The sequence below is a fragment of the Oncorhynchus kisutch genome, linkage group LG25 (genome assembly GCF_002021735.2).
Source record: "Oncorhynchus kisutch isolate 150728-3 linkage group LG25, Okis_V2, whole genome shotgun sequence".
NCBI lineage: Eukaryota > Metazoa > Chordata > Actinopteri > Salmoniformes > Salmonidae > Oncorhynchus > Oncorhynchus kisutch.
In genome coordinates, this window is record NC_034198.2 from 473,474 (window position 1) to 486,828 (window position 13,355).

General features: G+C 40.1%; 1 long non-coding RNA gene across 11 annotated transcripts; it reads left to right on the forward strand.

The window, feature by feature from the left end:
• The first annotated feature begins 395 nt into the window (after window positions 1-395).
• On the forward strand, window positions 396-13,097 carry LOC109870383 (uncharacterized). 11 transcript variants are annotated; one of them, XR_004205481.1, is made up of 10 exons: window positions 415-497; window positions 580-636; window positions 2,240-2,317; window positions 3,015-3,099; window positions 5,515-5,635; window positions 5,771-5,842; window positions 6,858-6,987; window positions 10,782-10,892; window positions 11,089-11,314; window positions 11,455-13,097. It is a non-coding gene; the product is annotated as an uncharacterized LOC109870383 (long non-coding RNA). The 11 variants fall into 11 exon arrangements; XR_004205479.1 differs by lacking the exon at window positions 2,240-2,317 and adding an exon at window positions 3,846-3,882 and having other exon boundaries at window positions 405-636; XR_004205478.1 differs by lacking the exon at window positions 2,240-2,317 and adding an exon at window positions 3,849-3,882 and having other exon boundaries at window positions 405-636.
• Window positions 13,098-13,355: the final 258 nt, after the last annotated feature.

A 13,355-nucleotide genomic window follows, 5' to 3' on the forward strand; every position in this document is an offset into this window, starting at 1 on the left:
TTAAAGAGCATATTCAATTTAGAAGTAATTGGATTTGAAGCAATAGCCTACAACTATTTCAGCACCGTTTCGCGCTGCTCGGGCATGGGGACTGGTCTTGATAAATCAATGAGATTTTTATTTTGACTGAATCTCCGTTTGGGTATTGGTTAAACTAAAAGTATAGTGTATAAATGTTATGCTCTTAGTGTAACCATTTATTTAACTAGGCAAGTCAGTTTAACTAGGCTAATTCTTATTTACAATGACAGCCTACTCCATCCTCCCCATCTGCCAGGGATTCTTTTGCTAAAGGGCCCTAAACAGCTTCCCATGCATTGTCAATGGGGTTTGTAAACCAACACGGATGTAATAGAATTCTGGCCACAAGCTGACTCAGTGGCGCTCCTCAATGCAGGACGTAATAGTGGGGAGGGACGCACACTCTGTAAACAGGAATAGGTACAACACCGGTCACTGAGCTGGCAAGCTAAAGTTAGCTAGTTAGTCACATAAATGTACGTTCAGCCTGTTAATTATTTCAGTCAGATTTTACGAAGTCAGCATGGCTTAACATAGTTTCTTTCGTTTTTGACCTAGACATTTTTGCTGGATAGATACTGTCATAGCTAACATGCTGGCGAGAGCAGCATACTGGTAAGGCAACTTTGCTTTCAAACGTTTTAATAATCTGTTAAATTGTTTTACATACAAGCTAGATAAGTATTATGTTATTCATTTGTTGTTTCTTTGGAGCTAGCTATCACTAGCAAGCTAGGTGGATAATAATGTGGTAACGTTACAATATTACCACAGATATTTCACCGGAGGTATAAATGTGAAACATCCTGTTAGCGTTTCTTCTCACTACCAAATGTTGTAGTAAGAGGAAGCCCACTGACATTTTCTCATAAATTAAACATTTGATCTCCATACAGTTTTCTGTTTCCAAAACTAGAATCTATAATAAACATAGTGCACTAAGTTTGGTACCTTAGATAGTGGGCGGTTTCCTGATGAACGTCATGCATATTCAGTGAGGCACAAATGGTCTTCGTCCTCTTCTTGGCGGTAGCTAACTAGCTGTCCCAAGTAGATATCTAGCTGGCTAGCTAATTCACAACTAAAAAAACAAAACATACTTGGCTTAAATAGCTAGAAATCGATTTCTTTGCAAGTTTTCCCTCTACTAGTACTCCTTTTGTGAATCAACTGTTTTCATGATAAGAAACATTTGCTATCAATAAATACCTTGTTTACTGTAAAATGGAAGGGAGGAATATCCCTTTTACAGTTTCCAGATGTTGAAAGGTATTTCCTAAATGATAAAGATGCATTTAGAGTAACTATTACATGGTGAGGCACACGTTGTTGACTATGTCATCTGCAGTGTGCTGTATCCATGACTACCCATTGAATCAATCACCAAAGCAATAATCACTGATAGATCAAACATGCTAGCTACCAGTAATGAAACAAATCTATAGCTGGGTTTAACACAACTAGCATGAGGCAGCATGGCTAGCTAACGTTAGTTTAACAATGTACCCAGCCATATTACATCCAAGGCCATCCCAGGGTATCCTGCACAATCAATAGAAGCCATCATCTGTTTTTTTGGGGGGGGTGGTTTGTATCATTTTATTTACACAACATGCCTACCATGTTGAAGATGCAAAATATTCTTTGTGAAACAAACAAAAAATAAGACAAAAACATGGAAAACTTGAACGTGCATAACTATTCACCCCTGTAAAGTGAATACTTAAAAAAAAAAGCTCACTTTTATTCTCATCTGACCAGAGTACCTTCTTCCATATGTTTGGGGAGTCTCCCACATGCCTTTTGGCAAACACCAAACGTGAATTACAGGTTGTAATGCAACAAAATAGGAAAACGGCAAGGTGGATGAATACTTTTGCAAGGCACTGTACATTTATTAAAAGCCTTTTAACAAGGTGAAAAATATAGAACATATAGACACCATGAAAGTAGAGCATTTGTTCACAACCTGGAAGAACACATTGTGCATGCATCCCCTGAATAGGAAAATGGCAGAAAGACATACACCATGTGTAGCATTAGAGCAGAGCTTCAACACATCTATCAAGTTTCAGAGGGCAGCAACTGAAAATGTTTCATAGAATAAAGTGTGGGTCTTTATTCTAATGTTTCATAGGACAGGATAAAGTGCGGGTCTTTATTCTATAATATGTTCTCCGTTATTGGGGGTGTTGCTAATCAAGCGATGGTTGTTAAGGTGGTGTCTTACAGAGGAGTGCCCGTTTTGATTGAAGATGAGTGTGACGTAGACCCCAGAAGTCTGCAGACTACAGGGGTGAGTCCATATACACTACTGACTATAGCAGGACACGATCCATAAGAATGTCATGTCCTCGTTTGGGTACTGGTCACAGGAGTAGCAAGAAAGGCTGCCTTTCTGCTGACTTCTAGAGTCTACGTCACGCTCCTCTTACACATACAGAGAGACAAAACAACATGGCTGCTGTTTAAATTAACTGTAGAGTACTATAAAAAAATATCTAATATCAGTGTTAAGTCCCTCTTCTCCAAATCTCCAGTCCAACATCTGCATCTAATTTTGAACCTAATTTGAAAATGATGACCATGCTTTTTTATTGACGTCACTAAGCCACTGACCAATAAACGCGACTTTGAAAGGATGTGGTCTATTTTAGTAGAACATCTTTGGTTACTGAATGACGACAATATAGCCTTGTTCATTACTAGTTGGCAAGTTGGTTGATATGGGGTGCAGTATGCTAGCGTCGTTGTTATTCGTTGGGTCCCTTGACAAAATGATGTTTTTTTGACTTGGTAAAATAAGCTAATGGTTGTGTGCACTCTCACTATATAGAATTGTGTGCTTTGGTGGCAGACTTTCATAAGAAAATAAACATATACTGTATATCATCAGCAATTCTCAATCAGATGAGATACACGGCTAACCCATATTGTATTTCATTCATTCATAAATGTAGACACTAATTATTGTTAATATTCCAATTCTCTAGGCCCTCCATTCCCAACCCTGAAGCCCACTGTCCCCAGCAGGAAAGACCAGGAAAATGTGTTGGCTTAACTTCCTATGGAGGAAATGTAAGACAACTCAATGTCATATTTAGATTTCGTTACTTACATGAATAGAAGCATATACAAACAATCTATCAAATGTATTTTATAAATCCCATTTTACATCAGCAGTTGTCACAAAGTGCTGAAACGTATACCCAGCCTAAAACCCCAAAGAGCAAGCAATGCAGATATAGAAACAATGTGGCTAAGAGAAACTCCCTAGAAAGCCAGGAACCCAGGAAGAAACCGAGAGAGGGACCAGGCTCTGAGAGGTGGCCAGTCCTCTTCTGGCTGTGCTGGTGGAGATTATAAAAGAGTACAGACATTTAGCCAGATTATTCTTCAAGCCGTTTAAACGTTCATAGATGACCAGCGGTGTCAAATAATAGAGGGTTATAGAGGGTGCAATAGTTAAGCACCTCAGGAGTAAATGCCACTTGGCTCTTCATAGCTGAGCATTTAGAGGTTGAGCCTAGAGGTCGACCGATTAATCGGAATGGCCTATTAATTAGGGCTGTTTTAAAGTTTTCATAACAATCGGAAATCGGTATTTTTGTACACCGATTTGGCCAATTTTCTTTATTTAACTAGGCAAGTCAGTTAAGAACACATTCATATTTTCAATGACGGCCTAGGAACGGTGGTTTAACTGCCTTGTTCAGGGGCAGAACGACAGATTTTTACCTTGTCGGCTCGGGGATTCAATCTTGCAACCTTACAGTTAACTAGTCCAACGCTCTAACCACCTGCCTCTCATTGCACTCCACGAGGAGCCTGCCTGTTACGCAAATGCAGTAAGAAGCCAAGGTAAGTTGCTAGCTAGCATTAAACATCTAGAAAAAACAATCAATCACAATCACTAGTTAACTACACATGGTTGATATTACTAGTTTATCTAGCGTGTCCTGCGTTGCATATAATTGATGCAACGCAGGGGGATGATTTAACAAAAGCGCATTTGCGAAAAAAGCACAATCGTTGCACATCCAATAGTCAAAGGTATAGAAATACAAATGGTATAGAGAGAAATAGTCCTCTGAATACTATATTAACTACAACCTAAAACCTCTTACTTTGGAATATTGAAGTCTCATGTTAAAATTAACCACCAGCTTTCATATGTTCTCATGTTCTGAGCAAGGAACTTAAACGTTAGCTTTTTTACGTGGCACATATTGCACTTTTACTTTCTTCTTAAACACTTTGTTTTTGCATTATTTAAACCAAACATGTTTCATTATTTATTTGAGGCTTAATTGATTTTTATTGATGTATTATATTAAGTTAAATTAAGTGTTCATTCAGTATTGTTGTAATTGTCATTATTACAAATAAAATAAATCGGTCGATTAATCGGTATCGGCTTTTTTTGGTCCTCTAATAATCGTTATCGGTATCGCCGTTGAAAAATCATAATCGGTCGACCTCTAGTTGAGACAGTAGGTCCGGTAGAGAGAGACAGGATCAAACAGCGGGTCTGGGATAAGTTAGTACCTCCGGTGAGCCTTGAGCAGGTCAGGGTTCCATAGCTGCAGACACAAACAGCAGAGACTGGATCAGCAGCACGACTAGGTGGACTGGAGACTGGGACAGCCAGGTAGTCCTGAGGCCAGGTAGTCCTGAGGCCAGGTAGTCCTGAGGCCAGGTAGTCCTGAGGCCAGGTAGTCCTGAGGCCAGGTAGTCCTGAGGCCAGGTAGTCCTGAGGCATGGTCCTAGAGCTCATGTCCTGCATCCTTTATTTCACTCGAGTCTAGACTAAGCCCTAGAGGTTTGTAACTTCACATGATTTAGCCAACTTGTCAATCCAGATCTGAATATTTTATATCCTTTTTACTGTACTCTGTTTATAGTAATTTTTCCCAAGCTAATCACTGATTGGCCTACACAAATGTGGTCAGGTTGACACCTCTAAGTCATAACACAGAACACACACACACATATCAGATTGCAAGAGCAAGTACAATGAGCAGTTGGGAAAATGAAGTCACACGCAGACTTAATTAATTTGTTGTATTGTATTTATTATGGATCCCTATTAGCTGCTGCCAAGACAGCATTACTCTTCTTTGGTTCCAAAATTAAGGCAGTTGTACAATTTTAAAAACATAACAATACATTCACAACACATTAAGCGTGTACCCTCAGGCCACTACTCCACTACCACATATCTTCAACACAAAATCCTTGTCTACGTGTGTGTACAGTGCGTATGTTATCGTGTGTATGCACGTGTCTCTTCACAGTCCCCGCTCTTCCATAAGGTGTATTCTTATCTGTTTTTAAAATCAAATTCTACTGCCTGCATGAGTTACTTGATGTGGAATAGAGTTCCATGTAGCCATGGCTCTATGTTCTACTGTGATCCTCCCATAGTCTGTTCTGTTTAGGTTAGTGTGTAGTCAAGGTTTTGTCATAAATTATATTGTGCCCATTTTTCAGATCTGCCAACCTGCTCGGTGGGTGACAAGTAACTGTCTTTCCACCAAGCTGTTCACTTCCTGGAGTGACACGCTGGAACTTCCAGAGGCTTGTAGACCTGAAGCAGTGTGATGTGGGCCAGGTAATTATCAAACTCACTCAATCACTCACTTTGTTTTGTTGTATAATTATTTTAACTTAAGGAATATTTCCTTAAGTTAAAATAATTATACAACAAAACAAAGTGACTCTCTTTTATATTTGACACCCCTATTAGCTCAACCACAGTCTTCACAGCTGTAGTCGTCTGCCCCTGCATCTGTTACCCCGGCCACGACAGGTGATACAGGTAATTATCACATATATGTATACACACATGCACACTCTCCCTCACTTGGGGCTCTATTCAATCACGTCCACTTTAGCCGACATCCACATAGTGGTTGTTTTGGTGGTGTCTGAGGGGGAACTGTGTTAGAGCTGTCAAATCCACATAGTGGTTGTTTTGGTGGTGTCTGGGGGGGAACTGTGTTAGAGCTGTCAAATCCACATAGTGGTTGTTTTGGTGGTGTCTGAGGGGGAACTGTCAAATCCACATAGTGGTTATTTTGGTGATGTCTGAGGGGGAACTGTGTTAGAGCTATCAAATCCACATAGTGGTTGTTTTGGTGGTGTCTGAGGGGGAACTGTGTTAGAGCTGTCAAATCCACATAGTGGTTGTTTTGGTGGTGTCTGAGGTGGAACTGTGTTAGAGCTGTCAAATCCACATAGTGGTGGTGTCTGAGGGGGAACTGTCAAATCCACATAGTGGTTGTTTTGGTGGTGTCTGAGGGGGAACTGTGTTAGAGCTGTCAAATCCACATAGTGGTTGTTTTGGTGGTGTCTGAGGGGGAACTGTGTTAGAGCTGTCAAATCCACAAGAAGCTCCTGGAATTATACCAAAAGTGGACATTGCCATTGGCTGCATGGAGTCGCATTAACAAACATCTCATGCAGCCCTGTTCACAAGTTAGAACATTGCAATTTGAGATTAAATCTACACTATTAGGCTGGTAGAAATCCTCATTATTTAGTTTAATGATTTTGAATTTGAGTGACATTTTCTATATAACCTACACTTTCTCGTTCAGAACTTGTAACGAGAAAAGGGCGGGTGTGGTTTTGTGACAATGATCAAGAACTGCTGCTTACTGATTTGACAGATCCAACGCAGTTACACCTCAGACACGGCCAAAACATCAGCTATGCAGTGTCGGCTATCGCCGGTTAACAGTTGATCTGATTGAATCTAGGCCTTACACTCATTCAGTCTGTTTAATTGTATGATTACTGTCAGTTAAGAAAATTGTGCCCATCTCTTTTAGATCTGCCACCCCCCAGTTCAGCTGCAGTCACAGCAGTCCTCTGCTGTGGTATTTAATTTACCGGCTGCGCCAGTTCCTACTACACTGGCCGTGAAGGGAGAAACTTTTGAGGATTCCTAGATGGATGCAGGTAATTCAGAATTATATTACATATGCTCACTCACACCAACAGATGTACACACAGTCATGTTGTTGAGCTGTTTACTTACTGTCACTTTGCATCTCCACCACTGCCAGACAGCCTCACCCAGAAGTGCATACACTGGGTCTATCAAGACTGACAAGCAGAGATGGGTGGCTGACAAGGAAAAATAAAACAACATGCCCTCACACACATTATCCACATTGTAAATAAGTTGTAATTGTTTATTTAATCTTTGCTCCATTTTATTTTAGGATTGGCGATATCTACTCCTACATGTCCATTCTCAATATCTACATAATTACTCTAAATATCTATCAAATCAGTGTAATTGACAATATTGTAAAATACTTAATGTGTGGCTTAATGTGTACAGTTAGAGGAAATTCTGTGTGCTTTTTTCTGAATTGAAAAACATGTCTCTCTCACACACACACACATTGTGTCTAATTTAAATAAATTGTAATAACTTGTTTATTTCATGTATGCTCCATTTTATTTGAGGAAAATATCTACAAAAAAGTACATTCACAGTTAAAGCAATGTCTTTGGTTTGTTGGATATTTCTCTGAATACAATGTGTGACCAGAAGGAAGTTGGCAAACCTGCAACCCTTGGACTGTGTAGGTTTTGTCATCTGGACCTGAAAAATAAAGGGATGTAAAGTGCTTCAAACTCTGACTAAAGACACGAGGTGGGAAGGAGAAAATCCCATCTCAGACAATCATTGGTGCATCTGAAAATATGCTTTGAAAACAGCCCATACAAGCCAGAACAACTAAGAAGGACATTGTCGACCCCTTCCCCATAGAAGGATTTATTGGTTTCAACAAAGATAGATGACGGACAAAGACATCCACACGTAAATCCATTAATTACTTCTTATCCCAAAATGGGCGATGGTTTGTGTGCAAGGTATATGATTAATGCCCTATAATATATCCATGATAAGTGTTATTTTCCTCTCTATCCCCTCCCCCCTCCATTTATGTTGTAACAAGCCATCATATCTTGTCAGTCCACCAGGGACTTTTGTCTCTGATATGAGGTAATGATTAATAAGTGACTGTTATCAATATATAACTGTTATCCATATATAGTTAATTAATTGTTACATGATTAATTTAATTGGGTAACAATTTAATTATTGGATTGAATAAATAAGTTATCAGATTAATGAAAGTCACGTCACGACAGTGTTGCATTGAATGTGGCTAATATTGCGTTGATTCGATCACAATTGCCACAGTAAAGGGAAACGTTGATAGTGTTAACAGGAAAAGCTCTAGAACAGTGGTCACCAACCTTTTCTGAGTCAAGATCACCTTGAGTCAAAATGCAAGCTGAGATCTACATAAGCCTATGTAACATTAACCAGCTGTACTGGAGCAATGAGGTTTGTGCAGTAAGATATAGGCCCAATACATTATCACTGCATATTTGCTTTTGTTTGAATTGACCTGCCAATGCATTGTTGTTCGGGCCATTTAAAAAAATATATATTTCAGCATTTGAGGTAGGCTATATGATCACACTGGTAATAGACCCGTTGTGGTATTACTCGTGAAGCACAGCTGAGTGTGCCTACATTTTAAAATGATTTGCTTTTTATTTTACTCTGCTGATGGTGCCTGCATCTGATGGTCAGTCTCACTATTTCATGATAGTGTTCTAATTCCCTATTTATATGGTCAGGCCACCACCAGTCATTTATTTTGTGTCCCCTGACCAGTATTCATGGATACAGCTCTCAGATGATAAACATATGGTCCTTGCTATTCTGCCTCTTTTGGACATCCCTATCCAGTTTAATTTTGACATATAAAATGGTTAAGGTTAGGTATTTAATTTGGTTATGTGTAAGGTTAGGGTGGGTAAGGGTTAAGGTTAGGGTTATGCTTTAGAGTAGGGATGTCCCAAGGTCCAGCAAATTACATTCGGCCACTCATGGTGTGCAGTGGCGTGTGAAAGTGTTCACCCCTCTTGGCATTTTGTTGCCTTACAACCTGGAATGAAAATAGATTTTGGGGGGGGGTTTGGTATCGTTTGATTTACACAACATGCCTACCACTTTGAAGATGTAATTTATTTATTTATTGTGAAACAAACAAGAAATAAGACAAAAAACTGAAAACTATTCACCCCCGTAAAGTGAATATTTTGTAGAGGCCCCTTTTTCAGCAATTACAGCTGCAAGTCTCTTGGGGTATGTGTCTATAAGCTTGGCACATCTAGCCACTGGGGTGTTTGCCCATTCTTCAAGGCAAAACTGTTCCAGCTCCTTCAAGTTGGATGGGTTCCGCTGGTGTACAGATTCTCAATTGGTTTGAGGTCTGGGCTTTGACTAGGCCATTCCAAGACATTTAAATGTTTCCCCTTAAACCACTTGAGTGTTGCTTTAGCAGTAAGCTTAGAAATTGAATTGTCCTGATGGAAGGTGAACCTCCATCCCCGTTTCAAATCTCTGGAAGACTGAAACAGGTTTCTCTCAAGAATTTCCATGTATTTAGCGCCATCCATCATTCCTTCAATTCTGACCAGTTTCAAGGCCCTGCCGATGAAAAACATGCCCACAGCATGATGCTGCCACCATGCTTCACTGTGGAGATGGTGTTATCGGGGTGATGAGAGGTGATGGGTTTGAGTCAGACATAGCCAAAAAGCTCAATTTTAGTCTCATCTGACCAGAGTACCTTCTTCCATATGTTTGGGGAGTCTCCCACGTGCCTTTTGGCCAACACCAAATGTGTTTTCTTATTTTTTCTTTAAGCAATGGCTTTCTTTCTGGCCACTCTTCTGTAATGCCCAGCTCTGTGGAGTGTATGGCTTAAAATGGTCCTATGGACAGATACTCCAATATCCACTGTGGAGCTTTGCAGCTCCTTCAGGGTTATCTTTGGTCTCTTTGTTGCCTCTCTGATTAATACCCTCCTTGCATGGGTATTAATCCGTTTTGGTGGACGGCCCTCTTGGCAGGTTTGTTGTGGTGCCATATTCTTTCGATTTTTTAAATAATGGATGTAATGGTGCTCTGTGGGATGTTCAAAGTTTCAGATATTTTTTTATAACCCAACCCTGATCTGTACTTCTTCACAACTTTGTCCCTGACCTGTTTGGAGAGCTCCTTGGTCGTCATGGTGCCGCTTGCTTGGTGGTGCCCCTTGCTTAATGGTGTTGCAGACTCTGTTGCCTTTCAGAACAGGTGTATATACTGAGATCATGTGACACTTAAATAAAGTCTACCTGTGTGCAATCTAACTAATTATGTGACTTCTGAAGGTAATTGGTTGCCCCAGATCTTAGTTAGGGGCTTCAAAGCAAAGGTGGTGAATATATGTGCACGCACCTATGGAACGCCCTTTGGGTCTTTGCGTGCCAAAAAGATACATGTCAAATAACACTATTTGACGCGTCAAATAACAATATCTAAACTATATGCAAATGTTGGCCAATCACTATATGAAAAACTTCTCATTCATCATCACCAACAAACAACAAACCTTGAAAACATGAGACCGCTTTTTACGTTTTGCCAGCCAAGTGCAACCACCTTTACAACCACCCCAGGAGGATCGGGTGGTTCAAATGTAGGATTAATTCTGCTAGGTTAGGTAATACCTGGCAAAAGTCAACATTAACTGGCACATCTACCTAGTAATGTTAGCTAGATAATGATTGCAACAGCTACCGTAGGGTGCGCGAGTATAGGCGGCATCGATTATGCTGAGTGTCATTATTGTAACTTTTATAACGTTTGCACATGACAGATTTCAATCTTTCAGGAGACAGAATAATGCTGGAGTCCAAAGGCGGCAAACCCGGGAGAAGCAAGCTGATAACTATGAGGGTTTGCCTCATCGCTGACCCTACCATCCGGCAGCTGAACAGGATAGGTACATTTTCCCTATATCCATGTAATACATGAGGACACAGTGCAATGCACAGTGCTTGCTTTGTAAGTAAGCTAGGTGGGAATCTATCTTGTGATTAAACAGACTTATTGAAGGTTATTTTACTGATGTAAAGATCATGGACTGTTTTATATTAGGATACTTTTTATAATATTCAAATCATGTTTCCATACCTCAGTATCTTTAGAGTATCCTGTCTGGCAGATCAAAGTGCCCTATGGTCAGGAGGAGAGCAGCTTTTTTGGGGGAAAACATTCCCCCAGATGAATACAAATTTAGAGGCCTTTAAGACAGGAGGATGCTCGTTCCCCTACAAAAAAAGGATTGTTGTCAAGACAATGGAGGACAGAGATTGTGTGTTTGAATTGGTGGCTCAACAATTTGTCCAAGGTGGTCTTGGAGCAGTAAGTTAACTCTGTCATAAATTTGTGAAGTACTTGTCATTACCTTTTTAATCAATCCACCCCCCTCTAAATCAATACACATCACTATATTGTCATTAACACTTATTTTAAATATACATACTCTATCTAAACCATAACAGGTTGAAATATGGTCTCAACTCTCTTGGGCTGCTCGAGGCATTGGGGAACCATCCGGACAGCTTCCGAGCACTCCATAAAGCCTCCCACTGCCAGGGACCTGTGGGACCTGCTTAAAGTAACCTATTCCATACCTGGCGGCAACCGGCCATGTTTGGAGAACGACACCATCTGCCACAGGTTCAACTGGCTGGCTGAGGTGCAAGGTAAAATAGTAAATTGTTCCAGTTTATCGGTAACTGTATATTATTCAATTTTGTGATTGAAATGTTTTGCTGTGTACTCAGATGGAGAATGTCCTCCTCTAACAGTGGCGATGGTGTTGGAGTTTGCTACTGGAGCAACGGTGAGGACACCCCGACCATCGAATTCCTCCACACAGCGCGAGGGCGTCTCGCCAGGCAGCAAAATAAAAAGTACCCAAAGGCAAACACGTGTGCTGTGACACTAAGGCTCCCTCTTCATAGCACCTACAATGCCTTTAGGGAATTCATGACCTCCGGTATTGTGAATTCCCCACATTTTGGTGTTGCATAAAAACATTTTTACGATACAATTGTATCTTGTAGCACTAAACTACAGTAGCAATTGAGTGTTTGGAAATGTAACTGCACAGCATTTATCTACTTACATCTGTATTGTTTGTACAGTGCATTCGGAATGTATTCAGACCCCTTGACTTTTTCCACATTTCATTATGCTACAGCCTTATTCAGAAATGGATACAATCATTTTTTACCCTCATCAATCTACACACAATACCCCATAATGACAAAGCAAAAACAGGTTGACATTTTTGCAAATGTATAAAAAAAGGAAATATGACATGTATTACCCTTTACTCAGTACTTTGCTGAAGCACCTTTGTCAGCGATTACACCATAGGCTTTTCTTGGGTATGTCACTACATTTTTTATTATTTAATAGATTTTAGAATAAGGCTCTAATGTAGCAACAAAAGGTGGAAAAAGTCAAGGGGTCTGAATACTTTCCAAATACACTGAATTTCCATATTGGCTATTTATTTTACTCTTTACTGACACTTCACTAATAACCAATATGCTTTGCTGATATTGACTGAAGTACTGCTGCCATATTGCAGCCAACTCATCCAAATCTGATCATTTGTTCTTAATGTAGGACATCAAATTAACTTCAGCCAGTATCATTGAATTAGAACGACATGAAATACGGCTTCCCATCCACTGCATTAAGTGACAGCTCCACTTCTGGGAACTGCACCTTAGTAGTGAAATTTCAAATGCATTGATCTAAGAACTAGATCAATTAGTCCTAGGCTCTCCAACCCTGTTCCTGTAGAGCTACCCTCCTGTAGGTTTACATCAGGGCTCTCCAACCCTGTTCCTGGAGAGCTACCCTCCTGTAGGTTTTCAATCCAACCTCAGTTGTAACTGACCTCATTAACTTATTAAGCAGGTAATTATTAAAATTAGGACTAGATTAGGATTGGAGTGAACCTACAAGACAGTAGCTCCCCAGGAACAAGGTTGAGAGCCCTGCATTAGTCCATCTTCAGCCACATCATTTGAGCTATGTGTCAACAATGTTATGTTACTAACTGTAATAAGTTGCTGTTAATCACAATGATATAAAATGTAACGGGGGCCGAACCACCAAATCCCTATCTTCATAGTTGTTGTTTTTTAACTATCAAGTGTGCTCCACACAATTATTTATTTTAACAATTTATAAAAGTCCCGATTGGGCATTACACAAATGTAAGTTCTGTTTTAATAATGCCCATTCAGAAATGTATGTTGTCCTCCCACAGCAGGCACGCTCTGAAGGCTCCAATCCAGTGCTTGCAGTAGGCCTCTCCTGGGTCGTGTTGTACTGAGTGGAAGACAAATATTGTGTCAGCAGATGGAATGTTGTGCTAAAG